Source organism: Eptatretus burgeri, chromosome 17, assembly GCF_056783735.1.
Source record: "Eptatretus burgeri isolate ZD-2024b chromosome 17, Ebu_testis_v1, whole genome shotgun sequence".
In the NCBI taxonomy this organism is placed as follows: domain Eukaryota; kingdom Metazoa; phylum Chordata; class Myxini; order Myxiniformes; family Myxinidae; genus Eptatretus; species Eptatretus burgeri.
This window is the reverse complement of record NC_140977.1, coordinates 25,020,333-25,033,966: the sequence shown is the minus strand read 5'-3', so window position 1 is coordinate 25,033,966 and position 13,634 is coordinate 25,020,333. Positions and strand designations below refer to the sequence as shown.

The following is a 13,634-nucleotide window of genomic DNA, read 5'->3' as shown; positions in this document are numbered from 1 at the left end:
ACTGGGCTGCAACCCATCTCCCCCTCCTCCTGCTCCAGAATACCAGTGCATTATCCACTTCACGTGACAAAAATCGCAATGACTTCGAGGAAAGAAGGGGTTCATATCGTGCAGAGCCAGGCATACACCAGTTGGGTCGGTAAGCAAGGGAGAGGGGAAATGGGTGTGGGAAGAGGTACAACAGCAAAACAATAACCTCTTCACTGCTCTTAATAACGTACAGAAGGGTGGAAAAGGTATGTTCTTCCTTACCTTCGTCAGGCATGGTGAGCCTGTGCTTGAGAAAACAATCAGTGGGGGCTCGATCTCCCCAAATTTCAAGATGTTTAAACTCCAATTTGGTTTTGGGAGAATATTTTTCAGCGCGACTCTATTTATTTTCATATACAGCCAACCCCCGCTTTATCGCGGTTCACCTATCGCGCCCCCGGTTCATCGCGGGTTTTCCCTTGGAACGTAACTAATTTTTTCTGCAGATTCCCCCGGTACATCGCGGTGATAATATATAAAATATAAATTATTTAAGCAATAAATTATAACGCGTGGTGCTCGACCAGTCACACAACGCACGAGACAAAGTTTCGCTTGTGAACTTCGAATATTTTCTATGTTTTTTCTCCAAGCCCCACGATGCCGCCCAAACGCCCTGCACCTTCTAAGACTTCTGGCAAGGAACCGAAGCATCAGGGGAAGGTCCTGAGGCTCCAGGAGAAGGTTAAGGTGCTCAATATATGCTTCGGGAAGGAAAAAGGTTTGTCGCCGTTGGACGAGCACTGCTCGTACCCAGCACCTCAAAACCGACCACACCAGACGAGTCGATCTCCAGCACCTCAAACCCAATCACTGCCAAACCGACCAGACCAGACGAGTCGATCTCCCGCACCTCAAACCCAATCACTGCCAAACCGACCAGACCAGATGAGTCGATCTCCCGCACCTCAAACCCAATCACTGCCAAACCGACCAGACCAGACGAGTCGATCTCCGGCACCTCAAACCCAATCACTGCCAAACCGACCAGACCAGATGAGTCGATCTCCCGCACCTCAAACCCAATCACTGCCAAACCGACCAGACCAGACGAGTCGATCTCCGGCACCTCAAACCCAATCACTGCCAAACAGACCAGACGAGTCGATTTTTGGGGGAGGCGTCCATTCATCGCGGATTTTCACTTAGCGCGGGGAGGTTTGGAACGTAACCCCCGCGAGAAACGGGGGATTACTGTATATTGGTTTTCAAAGGCTGGCAGGATTGCTTAATAGTCCAGGCAATGTAGCCCATTTTTTCACTTGATCTGGAACAAATTGCAACAGAATTTTTTTTTAGCGCAATGCATTTCTATGAGGTCCCCAGAACACCATACTAAAAGTCCTAAGAAATCCCTGTTGCGGAAATACATCCAATTTGCATAAATCCAATATGGCGGCCAATTATCAATATTGTGCCATATCTTTGCTCACAGATGACATATTTGAGTGATTTTAACTTCTAGAATGGGTATTTTGTACATAAGGATGCATTTAGCATACTTTTAAACTTCCCTGGAACAAAATCTCATTTGCATAAATCCAATATGGCCGCCAAATATCAATATTTTGCCAAATCTTTGCTCTCAGATTATGTATTTTAGTGCTTTAAATTTCTATAATGAGATCTTTGGATCCAAGGATGCATTTGTAATACTTAAAAATTTCATTGGATGCATCTAGGACACTACAGTATTTAACCAGATAAAAAGCTCATTTGCATAATTCCAACTGACCACCAAATATAATTTGCTTACAATCCATGATATCCGCAATAACAATGGCTTGACCCAAAACTAATATTTGGTGGACTCTGGTCAAATTTGAGGTTAATTATGTTATTGTTTCTACATACATCATGATATATGTTGCTATTTTACAATCCCCCTGAGCTACCCCTCATTTAATGGTGCAATCCGGGGGAATCCCTGGGAAATCCCTGGGGAATCCCCATTGGAAATCCCCTTTTGGCTGTTTCAATGGAAGTTCCAACATGGATGATGATATCATCATGTTCTACACAAGAAAGGCAAATTAAGGTGAGTAACCTGTTAAAAACTTGAATATTGTTATTACATTCCTTCAATTAATTACATAGGTTACGTCAAATTGAAAAATTACCGATTTTCTTACAGAAATAAGTCATACATATGAGATGCTAAACTAACCAGCTTACCAAGGGGGCTCCTAATGGGTGGTTTAAACATGTTTAATATATTAAGTCGGTATACTTGTTATTTATTTCAATTTATAAGTTTATAAAATGTTTTAAGGAGATCTCGAATGGGTGTTTAAATAGAATCAAATATGTTGGCATTCATTGCTAATTTTTGTTTAATGTTATCATGTTTGCTCTCATATAAATAAAGGTCATATTGTAGAAAAGTAAACTACTTTAAAATATAGTTTGAGCGAGGCTAATCTTTAACTTGTATGTACTGCTTTGCTGGAAATAAATAATAGTAACAATAAAAATCTATTTGCAATTTTGACTAATTTAATATTCCACGAGTTCTCTGTGTAAATATATCATCTTTCTTTCAGATAAACCAAAGTTGAATGCTGTGTTATGTATCAACAATAATGGAGAGGTGTTGCTTATGTAAAGAAACAACATCTGACACAAGACCGACTGTTGTTCTGCAAACAAAAGGCACTGATGGGGTGAATCGTGCAAGTGAGCAACGTGGGAGTGACTTGAGAACTGTTCCAGGAGAAAAGGTACAAGTGGAATGTCATCGCAGGGACTGTAAAGCCGAGAACATTGCTCGTGACACAGCCTCCCATCAACAACCAATTGAGACACGATGTGATCTGCGTTCAGTGAAAAAAACATTCATTTTTCAAGAGAACTGCATGTTTTGTGGACAACCTGCGAAATATGATAAGAAACGGAGAGAGGCTGATGTATTTCCAGTCAGAACAACAGACTTTCAGGACACCGTGCTTCAGATTTGCCATTCCAGGAATGACAAGTTGTCTGAAAAGTGGTGTCAGGTAGACTGGCATCAGTGAATGATCTACATGCAGCAGATGCAATATACCATCAGCAGTGCAGTAGTAATTTTAGGACTGGGAAGAATATTCCCAGTAAGCTACCTGTGGATACTGGGGACATAGCAAAAAGGTTCAAAGTTGGAAGACCTGCAACAAATGAGAGGACAGAAACCTTCTTGAAAGTGGTACAGTTTTTGGAAGAAAATGAAGATGAGCAAACAACAATAAAGGAACTTGTTCTGAAAATCACTGAATATCTTGAAGACACAGAGCATGAGCCATATACTGCTAGATATATGAAGGCAAAAATACAGCAACACTTTGGTGAAACTACTCTAAACTACTCAAACTCTACCCCCAACCTCAGCAGCTGCAAAGTATCCCAGCCTCCGTGTATGTTATCAGATGATGGAGTGGAAAGGAAGAAGCATCAATATGAAGCCGGAAGAGTGGGGATGGCACATGGTGGATGGACAATGTTTGCCAATACAAACTGACCAGCTTGCAGCCCCATCACAACTACTGGATGTCATCTGCTGTAACTGTAAAACAGACTGTAATACAAAGAGGTACACATGCAGAAAGTATAGTCTGCATTGCAGTGCTGTTTGTGGAGAATGCCGTGGGACAAGTTGTGCCAACTCACAGCTACCAGATTTCACTGATGACGATAATGATGACCTTGATGGGCATCTTCAGTAGGGTATTGATATGCCTGCAATGAAACACTAGCCAAAGAAGTGACTGTCATAAATTTGATCACAAAATATCGATATTTGGTGGCCATATTGGATTTTATTAAATTCATCCATCATTTTATTTAAACCCATCCAATCAAGATATTAAACTATCCCAAATTTAGCCTTTGATCCCCTCAAATATTCTATAAATATAAACCGCTCAAACCTGTTGTCTGAGAGTAAATATATGGCAAAATATTGATATTTGGCAGCCATATTGGATTTATGCAAATGAGATTTTGTTCCAGGGAAGTGTAAAAGTATGCTAAATGCATCCTTGTATACAAAATACCCATTCTAGAAGTTGAAATCACTCAAATATGTCATCTGTGAGCAAAGATATGGCACAATATTGATAATTGGCCGCCATATTGGATTTATCCAAATTGGACGTATTTCCACAACAGAGATTTCTTAGGACTTTTAGTATTTTTAGTACTATTTTTAGTATTTTTATTTTAGTACTTTTAGTATGGTGTTGTGGGAACCTCATAGAAATGCATTGTGCTAAAAAAAATTATGTTGCAATTTGTTTCCGATCAAACCTTATTTTTGCCTGGACTATAAGAGGTATGTGCACTCGACTTTGAGCTGTACAGCCTCATGGGGTTGAATCTCGGCCCAGCTATAAACTGTCATCCTGTTTTGCTTGCAGGGTGAGGCATCGATGTGTGTAGGTATGGACAATAAGCTGGGGGTGTCCCGTCTACTAGCATGAGGTGTTGGACATAAAAAATCCCAACAGTGTCTTTCGTGAAGTAGAGGCAAGTTTTCGGCAGCATCCTAGAACAAATTCTAAATTCCTGCCACCTTCAGTCAAACATCAGGCCTAACTAGTCGATCCGTGAAAGACTCGGGCAAGCAACTTTCCCCAGCCAAACCCGTAACAGGGTAGGATTCATTAAGGCTGTTAAAAAGTGTTGGAGGTTACTAGATTGATTTTGGGCCTAGCTGGACTCAGCTATGAGGAGAGGCTGATGGAGACAGTACTTTATCTTTACACATGAGGAAGGAAGTGATTACAAGGGGATACAATAGAGATGTTGAAGATAATGAAGGGTAGAGACAAAATAAGAGCAGAAAAGTTCTTCAACAAAATGGACAGTGATAGGACCAGGGGCCACAGCCTGATTGTATACCTGGTGTTGGCTTAGGCCTTCGTGGTTTGGGTGGCTGGCTTGGGATCTTAAGGTCCTGAGTTTGAGCCCTGTTGGCTGCTGAATTAACACCAGGTGGGGTTGATTCAGCCTGTCATCCTTCTGAGGTTGGTGAGATGAGTGCCAGTGTACTGGTAATAGGGGCACTGCATCAGTGGCACAGCCGCACCCCAACAAAATGATAGCTACCTGGCAGCCAAGCTTCCATATGCAAGAATAAGAAGAATAAGCTTGCTTGTAAAGAACAAGAGAGCTGGGCCAGTATATTAAGGCTGGGGTCTTTCACTTAGAGAGTAGTTAATGCATGGCATGGTCTCCTTGGAAAGGCAAAGAGCAGCAGAAACAGTTGATAAGTTTAAATCGGAATTTGATAGGTACCTGGAAGTATTGGAGATCTAGGGGTATAGGGTTGTTGGCAGGACTTTTAGGTAACTAAATTTGTAGTTAGTTAGCAAAAGCGGCGTTAAGCAATCGGTTCACTTTATCAACTGTCTGTCTCTGTCGACAGATATCAGTCTATGATCGAGGAACTACTTAATCTCAAATGGATATTACATTTTGAGCACTGTAGAACATGAATCGGAACATGAGTTAGAACACAAACCTGCAGTTTAGCAATACCTTGGCTCTGAATTTGGCAAATTGCACAGAATCTCATCCCGAATACGCATGAGCAGAGGAATAAGGTAATTTTTTTTTTACTCTGTGTGTCCGGCAGTCAAACAAAATAGAAAATCATTCCAAACAGGAAACTTACTGTTTTTCATGACGTCATAAAGGACAAAAACAACAGTCATGAAGAACTAAATCAATGTGTTTAATAAGGTGGTATAAGAGACAATGCATCAACGGCGGTAAATGTTCGAGAAAATATAATTATTTATTTTTTGTTTTTACAGCCTTTGAAACCTTCATTATATTTCAATTGAATTATACACCTTCGTCAAACACTGTCGAAAACTAATCGCCTTCTTGAAACTTCCAAAAGCCTTCAGTTTAGCAGTACTTGGGCAAAATATTACGCCATCTCGACCAATCAAATTTGCTGCTCTCTCTTAGTGCTGGGAAATATCGAGATCCACACAAAACTGTGGCTTATAGGAAATATCAATCGTGCTCAGAAACACGTAACAATAGTTGAAGAGACCCTTCCCGTGTCCTTTTGCGCAAGATGGCGTGGGTTAAGGTGTTATATGAACTCTCGAGTTCATTTTTGTTGTTTTGTTGTTTCTCTCTGCCACTCACGTTCTATAACTCTCTGCCTTTGTCCATATCCCCCCCCCCCACACTTTGCACCCCACCACTCCTCCTTATACCCCTATAGCCCCTTTTATGTCCCCTGCACGTATGCTCCCCTGTATCCCTCCTCCCATCTTTTTGCCCTCACGTGTTCAGGTTCTTCCCAACTTTTACATACGTTCTTTCACAGATGTCAGCATAACATGCATGCACTTTTTCAACCAAATCCCAACATTTCTCGAGAAAAAAACAAACCCGATGGCTCTGCACCTGATGAAGCAGCAAAAAAATTACGAGACATCAACTATGGCCTCGACAAAGTCGAGTATTCCTCAAGGAGGAATTAAACCTGAGGATTTGCAGGGTACATGAGGACAGAGCAGACTCGTTAAACACTTCAAGCAATGGGTCCCATTACAGGTTATAAGAAACAAGTGCAGCCCTCCTTAAACTTTCCCTCCCTCCCCCCACCCTGCACCCCACTTCCTTTCCCCCTTGATGTGCACCCACCAATACATTCACCCCTGCCCAACTTTTTCTCACACTATCCCTCTCGTCCTTCCCTCAATATTATAAACATCCCTTGTTTAGTTTTAGAAAATGATAGTGATTGCATTTCCACGAGAACTCCATTGAATCAACCAAATTCTCAAACACAATAACCAATCTGTGAATCACCTTGTGGCCCATTTATAATGGATGATAGTATGGTGGATGGGGGAAAGGGAGTGGTGAGGGAGTCGTGTCGGCGCACCCTTTTCCCCCATTTCCTTCCTGTTTTATTGACCTTGGATTGAGCACAAAGATGACTGCAGGTGGGTGGATTTGTGGTGTGTCCGCCTTGGTTCTGAGATTTCATACCTTCCATTTTCTATTATTCCTATTCTTTGTTATTCACTGTTGCAAATTATGGCACGGAACAAAGCTGTTGGGGGTGGGGGGTGCTGGAGTGAAGCAAGGGCATTGCAGGGCTGGGGCAAAGCTGGGGGGGTGGGGTGGTTGTGGGGCTGGGGAAAGGTGTGTGGGTGGGCGAAGCTTGGAGGCGGCACTTGGGTGAAGCTGGGTGGGGGGGGGGGAATCAAGAAGAAGGATGAATGAAAGGGAAGAAGGATGAATGAATGAATGAATGGGTTGTTCCTGACAGAGTGATAAGGAGAGGTTTTTTTTGGAAGCATTTTAAAATACATTTTTGAAGCATTTTAAAAGATGTTATGAAGGGCTTTTTGAGGAAGAAACGTTGTATTCAGTTTGGGGATATTGAAAAGGATAACCGATTGGGAATGAAGGAGTAACCGAATTTGGCAGATTAAGTTTGGTTTTGTTATTATTAACCTGAACCCCTGCGCAACGTGGGAGATGGGATTTTAAATTAATTACTTCTGTGTGTGTCGTTGGTTGTTATCTCCAAATGCAGGTTTCAGAGGGTAGAACAGAGTTCTCCTAGGCCTCGAAGTATCCACCTCCGTTTCACTAATGGATCATGATTCATGGACCAAGTTGTGAAGTTTTCTTGTTCTCAAAGTTTTATTCCGAGGGCTCTTTTGAGGATCGGCACCGAGCCCCGGAGAGCTTCCAACTGCAGTTTGTTTGCAGTAATATTCCCAGGGATGATTTTTAAGATCTCTGTGAGGTTCATTTTTATCGTTCCTGTTGCTTCAACAATCACTGGTACAATTTTGGCACAATTCAGCTTCCAGGATATTTCCACTTAATTTTTGAAGTCTTGGTATTTGGTCATTTTTTTGATTCCTGTGTTGTTTAGGCCAAAATTGCTGGAAACTGACACTTCCATTAAGAATGCCTTCTTTTCTTTTCTGTACCTCAAGTACTATATCTGGTCACCATGCTTTGTTTTCTATGTTCACGCTCGTTGGGATCATACGGTCATACGTGAGCATTACTTCCTTGTTTTCAATGATTGATTTTGGTTCATGTTTCCACGAGTTTTCTTGGAACTGGGATAATGAGACTTTTTCAGATGTGCCAGTGGATCACTCCACATACCTCATTGTGCCTTTGTTGTACAGCTGCTCTGACATGAGTTTTTTTTACATCCCGATAGGAGGTTACTCGTTAATTCTGTTTCTACCTTGCAGAGCCTACACTTGGCCGATGACTCAGTCCTGCCATCTTCTTAAAGCCGTTAGTATAGTGTCCTTGGTCTTGGGCATTTATATGGCTTCGTTCTCCATCCCAGTTGAACTGACCTCTTCTTACCCATTCAAATGAGCCTTCGTTGTCTATTCCCAATCTGTCCAACTCTTCTTTTTTATACCTTCCTGCTCTTTTATAGTTTTCCCAGTCGTCAGTTTCTCCTGACGTCAGTTTCTTTGGATTTCTCCTAAAACCTATCAAAAAAATCTTCTTCTCCAGAACGGCAAGACAGATCAAGGGGAGACTTCACACAAATGTTCCCCAAGCCAAGGGTGTACAAACTTGTTAAGGAATAATTGAGAGGTCACATGGTTTGGCAGCCATATTGGATTGAAGAAAATATTAATAATGTTTTCTCTGGAACCGCTTAATCAATCGAAGTGAAACTTCACAATTTTGATCTAGTGGTGATGGGGATACATGTTTTAAATTTCAACTTCATTGGGCACATGGTCTGACAACCAGAGTTATTAAATTTTTGGATCTGGGTTATTTTTGAATAAGGCTTACTTGGCTGTGCCTGGATGGGTTTGAGGGTAGAGGAGTAGCAGCTTAAACGTGAATCCTATCCAGGTTCCTCCTGATGACTTCATCTTTACTTTTTGCTTGTTTGGGTTCCTTCTGATGACTCCAATGCAGGACTGTACCCATTTGATCTTCCATATGATTTGAATTGAATATATTTTAATCCCATTCTGAATTCAATTGAATAATAATTTTTAAATGTCATTGGTCAGGGTCAGGTGTCCAATCAAAGCGGGACATCTTGGTACCCGGTCATCACTGCCAGCAGCTATAAAACGGCAGTTCTAATTATGTTTCTTATTAATTATGAAACACACCACTACACAAACACCACACAAAAGTCCTGGGTGAGGGTCTATCATCTCTGATTGCTCTTTTTCTTGTTAACCTCCGCCATCAAAGATCGGAGGTTACTGTTTTCACCCCTTTCTGTTTGTTTGTTTGTTTGTTTGTGAACAGTATTACGGAAAAACTCCTCGACGGATTTCGACGAAACTTGGTGGGGGGATTAGGTATGGTCCAAGGATCATGCCATTAGATTTTGGACTTGGTCCAAAATCCAATATGGCCGCTATGGCGGCCATTTTGAAAAAATATTTGAATTTTTTTTTGCATTTCTACATGTTTTAAGTGATTTCCACCCCCCCCCCAAAAAAAATTTGCAACTTTTTTTTTCAACAAAATTTCTATTTTATTTTTATTTTTTTTGCATTTCTACATGTTAGTCGTGATTTCCAACAAAAAAACATGCCAAAATTATAACTGCGGCTGATTTTGGAACTTCAGGTAGATATACCCACGTAAAATCAATTTCTGTCTCAAGGAATCTAGTTATGACGAATGAATTGAGTATGTAAAAGTTAAAAGTAAAAGGGAAAGTTGTAAACGATAACTCTGTGAGCACTGTTGACGTCAAATTGAATGAATAGGATATCAGGTTCACTTGAGTGACCTAGCAGTATTGGCGGCGGAGGTTTTGCACTCCATCGAGTGCTCCCCCTCTCGTTAACCTCCGCCATCGAAGATGGATGGAGGTTACTGTTTTCACCCCTATCTGTTTGTCTGTTTGTTTGTTTGTTTGTTTGTGAACAGTATTACGGAAAAACTCCTGGACAGATTTCGACGAAACTTGGTGGGGGATTAGGTATGGTCCAAGGATCATGCCATTAGATTTTGGACTTGGTCCAAAGTCCAATATGGCCGCTATGGTGGCCATTTTGAAAAAACATTTGAATTTTTGTTTTTGCATTTCCACATGTTTTAAGTGATTTCCAATCAAAAAAAAAAAAATTGTTAGAGAAAAAAAAAACAAAATTTTGCAACTTTTTTTCAAAAAATTTCGATTTTATTTGAAAAATATTTGAATTTTTTTTTTGCATCTCTACATGTTTTATGTGATTTCCAACCAAAAATAAATAAATTTGTTACAGGAAAAAAAAAATTTGCAACTTTTTAAAAAAAAAATTCGATTTTATTTGAAAAATATTTGAATTTTTGTTTTTGCATTTCTACATGTTTTAAGTGATTTCCAACCCCCCCGCCCCCTCAAAAAAGATTGTTGGAGAAAAAAAAAACTTTGCACCTTTTTTCAAAAAAAAAATCGATTTTATTTTTGTGGCATTTCGACATGCGCATCGATCGAGTTTAGTTTATTCAATCGTGGTTCAGTAGAGTCTGATCCGTTTTGACCTACAATGAATAGGACATCGGGTTCACTTAAGCAACCCAGCAGTATTGGCGGCGGAGGTTTTGCACTCTACCGAGTGCTCCCCCTCTAGTTTAAGCTGTTTTCATCATATTTAGCATATGGACGAAGAAGAAGAAGTCTGAATACAAAGCGAACGCGGACGGACTTTGCATTTTCAGATGCTTTCTTGTTGTTATTGTCCTTGTTATTGCTATTTTTGTGGGAGAGGTTTGCAGTGAAGAGTTATTTTGTTGTGTTTTTTTTTTTTTGGAGTGAGGAGGGAACAAGCATTAAGCTGAGGGATTATAAGTAACACTACCTGGGATAAAAGGTGTAAAAACGAATTACATGTGATCAAAAACGGTCGCAGAAGAAACTGCCATTTCAAATAGTTCAAATTGATGGGGTGAGAGAGGGTGAAAGAAGAAAAAGCAAAAACGCTTATCTTTAAATAATAATTTTAAAAAATTGTATTAAACACAAGGTTTGAGGAGGGAATTGAAGCGAGGGTGGTGACTAATGCGACAGAGATAAATGGAGACACGTTGTCAGTTTGGGGAAAAACAATGACAAAAAAACGGGTAGGCCCAAAACTATCCAAGCCTGAAACAGAGGATTGAAATAAATAAAATGAGCAAGAAAAAAATACACAGGAGTGAGCACTCACTTTGAACAACAAGCGACACAAACAGATAACAGAGAATTCATGGCAGCACAGACAAATCTGGAATGATTGTTACATTTTGGAAGCAGATCTCTCAGAGGACCAATTGAAGCCATCATGACCAGGTAGCTGTAAACTGAAGTCCAAACGGAAGTCCTTCCAGAAACAGAAGTTTGTTCTTTTTGTCTTGCTTATCCTTGGAAACTTTTCAGATTATTGCTGTTAATTATTGCCCCATGCATGCGAGGCAAAAAGCACGGTAAAGCAATTGGTTCACTTGTACTTGTCTATTCGTCTACGATCGAGGAATAACTTAATTAAAATAAAATGTTGCACTTTAAACGTAAATCGGAACATGAATCAGAAAACGAACCTGCAATTTAGTAGTACTTTGGCTCTGAATTTGAGCCGATCGCATGTGCACTGAGAGGAGTGAGATAATTATTTTACTTTGTCTGCCTGTCCGGCAATCAAACAAAATTGAAAATACTTCCAAACAGGAAACACTGATTTTAGCGATGTCATAAAGAACACATACAACAAGCACGAAGAACTAAAGTAATGTGTTCAATAAGGTGGTGTGAAAGACGCTGCATCAACGGGGATAAACTTCCAAAAGTTTTTTTTTTCCCCCACAAACTTTAAAATCTTTATTTTATTTCAATTTCATGACACACTGTCAGACCCTGACATTTGCGGGGGAGAGGTTCCTGAAAAATGTCGCGAATGTCAAATCCGCGAATGTCAGGGCATTGTTTCAATGGGAAAAAGGGGGATACGTTCCCAGCGGCTCATGATTCATTAGTGAAAATCAAAAGTCATGTGAAAAACTGCAAAAAAAAAAACAACGCGAGAATACGAAGCACAGGGCCACAAATATAGAAGCAGGCCACATTTTATGAATCATAAATATGCGGGGTTCGCAAATAGCAGAACCAAGAACATCAGGGTCCGACAGTATTTGCACGCTGTGAAACACAAATCGCCTTTTGGCACTTTAAAAACTCTTCCGTTTAGCAGTACTTTGACAAAATACCATGGCATTTTACATCATCACAACCAATCAAATTTTCCGCTCACAGACCCCGCTCACGTACTTGTTTTTCAACACTGCACGGTATAAGGTGTTCCACGAACTCTCTCGTTGCCATGCATGCGCGAAGCAAAAAGTGGTGTCAAGCAATTGGTTCACGTCCGACTGTCTGTCCGTCTTATCAGTTTACGATGGAGGAACAACTTATTTCAATTGAATGTTTCATTTTGAACACAAATCGGAACGTGAATAGGAAGACAAGTTTCTCGTTTTAACGTTCTTTGGCTTTGAATTCATCCCAATCGCTCATGCTCAGAGAGGAGTGAGATAATATATTTACTCGTGGCGGTTAAACAAAATTGAGAATCATTCCAAACAGGAAGGTTACAGTTTTTAAGGACGTCATAATGGACACAAACAACAGGCACGAAGAACTAATGTAACGTGTGAGATAAGGGTGATGTAATATAGACTGCGGAAAACGGCGGGAAAACATAGAATTGATTTATTAATTAATTTTACAATCCTTCTTTTATTTTAAATTAATTATTTACTTGAACACTGTAGTGCACTAATTGTCTGTTATAATACTTCCAAGAACCTCCAGGTTTGCAGTTCCTGTACTTCAATTTAAAAAAAGGTTCAATGGGGGTGGTGTGTTAGGGTGGTATTCGGGACTGATGCTGGACTACTTCATTAGCCTAAAACTTGGGGATTTAAAAAAAAAAAAAATTATTGTCATTTACTTGAACACTACATGTTGTATCGTGTTCTACAAGCCCTTCTACGAAGGGCGGAGGAAAAAGATGTGACGTCACCAAGTGTTCTTGTAGAGTGCTTGTCAAGCGGCTTAAGTGCTCCATTTGAAACCGTTGATTTTTTTTTAACGCACGATCTTGCTTAATATTAATTGCGGGAGTGATGGTCACAAAAAGGAAAGATGGACGAGTCAAAGAAACAAGACGTGTCCGCACAGGATTACCAAAAGAGATGTCACCATGACGATGCATCGCACGATGATGACGGTGAGGGTGCACTTACCTTTGAACCACCTCGTGCAGGTTCCATTGGTGACCCGACTTCGTGCTTTCCTTTGCGCGCCATCACTCGGATGGACATTAAATTGCAGGGACGGGCATTCTGAAGCATTGCGGAGACATACAAACGAATTAAAAGAAAGCTGAAGATTTCTGACTTGATGATTCCAAATGTGTCCTGCGATGCTCCTTCGTAAACAGATAAGGGATATCATCTTTAAATAAAACAATACGTTGCGCAATACGTACCGAGACCCCGTGATTCGTGCAATGCACGAACGTTTCCAAGAAAGGTGTATCACAATTATTTTTTACAAGCAAGGCTGCTTCCCTCCTTCCCCCATTTTCATGTTTCTCGATTTCGTCTGTGTA

The 13,634-nt window shown here is 40.5% G+C and overlaps 1 protein-coding gene across 3 annotated transcripts in view; it reads right to left on the bottom strand.

The window, feature by feature from the left end:
• LOC147009584 (autotaxin-like) overlaps nucleotides 1-13,591 on the bottom strand; it is a 190,112-nt gene extending 176,521 nt beyond the window's left edge. For 2 of the 3 annotated variants that reach the window (XM_085862221.1, XM_085862224.1), the window contains exons 1-2: nucleotides 13,512-13,591; nucleotides 13,267-13,365 (exon numbers count right to left, since the gene is read on the bottom strand). The gene's annotated coding sequence lies outside the window, so the exon portion shown is untranslated. Of the gene's footprint in view, nucleotides 1-13,266 lie in introns of all 3 variants that reach the window. The other variant, XM_085862222.1, reaches the window with a different exon arrangement.
• Nucleotides 13,592-13,634: the final 43 nt, after the last annotated feature.